We start from the raw sequence: 2569 nt of genomic DNA on the forward strand, positions 1-2569 counted from the left end.
GCCGGCATGCAAATCGGCCGGGACGCTCCCCGCGCTCATTGGCTGCTTGCGCTCCCCCATTGTTCGCTCGCTCGCCTTCCCCTGGGTCTTAAAGCCCGCCGGATGTTTGGGGGGTGGGGTGGGGTGAGCTGGAGGTTTATCCGCTCTGCTTCTGCTGCCTGCATGGCCTTGGGCGTGTCACCTCGTCCCCCCGCATGGCCACACTGGGGCGCGAGTAATGTCACCTCATCTCCCCGGGGAGCCAGTGATCCCACTGCCTGGCCACTAGGGCGGCCATCATCGAGGACATTCTGGTTTTCTGCTACTCTGTCCTCTGTTGATATGAAACCCCACGCCTTCATGTCATCTATTGATACGAAGTCCAACACTTTTATGTCCTCTATTGATATGAAACCCCACGCCTTCATGTCCTCTATTGATACAAAACCCGACACCTTTATGTCCCCTATTTTTCTCATCACGAGAAAAGAAAAATATTTTTCTCTTAAAGGGAAAAATAGAGGCATCCAGTTTCGCACCAATAGAGGACAGAGGACAACTGGACTGTCCTCTATGATGGCCGTCCTACTGGCCACACTGGCCTCTCTGAGGCTTGGGATGGGAGTAGGGTTGCCAACTCTGAAGCTATTCCAGGAGGTTTCCCCCCAACATGACCTAACGTGATTCGTTTGTACTGTTCAACCCATTCACAATATCAGTCTCCCACATCGCTTTCAATAGTCACCGGGAGATCGATGCCGGCAGGCTCCCGGCCAATCTGGGAGGGTTGGCACCCCTAGGTATGAGTGGGTCTGACAACTTGAGCCTCCATGGCTTGGGCTGTAGGGTTGGCAGCTCTGTTCAAATGAGGGTGGCCATCATAGAGGACAGTCCAGTTGTCCTCTGTCCTCTATTGATACGAAACCCAGTGCCTTTATGTCCTCTATTTTTCTCTTGAAGAGAGAAATAGAGGACATAAAATCATCAGGTTTCATATCAATAGAGGACAGAGTAGCAGAAAACCAGACTGTCCTCTGATGGCCACCCTAGTTCAAATCAGTTCCCAGAGGTTTCATCACACGATGTCATGATATAAATGAGTCGTTACATCGGCATGTTGCTACCCCATTTACTGTAGAAATCAGATTCAACGTTTAATAATTCTGTTAATGAATGCCCTATCATTTGTCTCTTGGGTGACTCTCAGCAGTGAGATTTAGATCTAATTCCTGGAGACTCCGGGGCCATCCTGGAGGGTTGGCAGCCCTAGCGGGCTAGCAGGCTCGGCCCGGTGGGCACGTGCATCCCAGCCGCTAGTGGAGACCAGAGAGCCGAGTGCAATGTGCCACAAAGCCTCCATGGGAGCCCTGCCAGGCTAGACCCACAAAGGACTCAGGTGCTGTCACAGGGAGTTGAACCAAAGTTTCTCACTCCCGTGAGCTTGCCCTAAGCAGTGCCAGGATGGATAAGACAAATAACCACCACTGCATCCTCCTCCTCACCCATCCCCTCCTAAGCACTCTCCTGTGGGAGCTACATGTGTCCTTCTGGCCTGGGTACCACCTAGTGTATGAATCCGGCCTCAGCTCTCCATGCTGAGCATCGAGACAGCGGGGGCTATGCATTTCCTACTGGTGGAACATGGGCACCTATGGGATGTTAGATGCCACAAGGTTCGGTGGTAGCTGAGCAGGGGATCCTGAAGCCCTCAGCAATGCCCAAGTGTTGGGTTTAGGTGCCAAAAGTGGGACGTAGGCATCTAAATCCCTCTTTGCCTTATAGGCTCTGATCCCACAAATGGGGCATGTCCGTGACTAGTTCCACCAGCAGCCATGAGAAAAGTCTCATGCGGAAATTGAAGCAGGTCCAAAAGTATTCAATTGCAGGGATCTGTTTTGTAGCTGTGTTGGTCTGAGATAAAGAGAAATACAAAACTCTAAAACTCTTGGTTCAGAGGTGATGCCTTTTATTAGACCAACTACAAATAGCAAAAAAAAAATGTCTTTGCAAGCTTTCAGACACATGCACCCTTCTTCAGGCTGAGGAGGAAATCAAAGATTGTAGAAGTCCTGTGCTTTTAAAAGATTGAAAAAGATTGCACCTCCATGCCTGCTTCTGGCACCTCCAGGGAAGACCGACAGCCTGATCCGCACATCAAAGAGCAACTCACACAAAAGGACTCTCACAGATGCAGGGGAATATACAGCCAGCCTCACCTTCCCCTGTGCAAAATGAAGTTTATTTTCTACCTAAGAGGACTTTGACGATCTTTGATTTCTCTTCAGCCTGAAGAAGGGTGTGCGCGCCTGAAAGCTTGCAAAGAGAGAAAGTTTTTTGCTATTTTTTATGTGGTCTAAGAAAGGGTATCACCTCTGAACCAAGAGTTTTAGAGTCTTGTATTTCAAATGCAAGGTGCATTTCCTTGTCTTATGGGACCAAAGAGAGCTTCATTTTTAAAGAGAGTGGCCTCCAGAAAAGCATTAATACTACATTTTCAATGCTGCTAAATTCTAGGCGTAAGACTAACGGCAGGTTAAAAAAATAATCCCATTTAATCCTATCATCATGGTTGTTAGTATATGGCTCTTTC

The sequence above is a fragment of the Alligator sinensis genome, unplaced genomic scaffold, assembly GCF_000455745.1.
Source record: "Alligator sinensis unplaced genomic scaffold, ASM45574v1 scaffold1046_1, whole genome shotgun sequence".
Classification (NCBI taxonomy): Eukaryota; Metazoa; Chordata; order Crocodylia; family Alligatoridae; genus Alligator; species Alligator sinensis.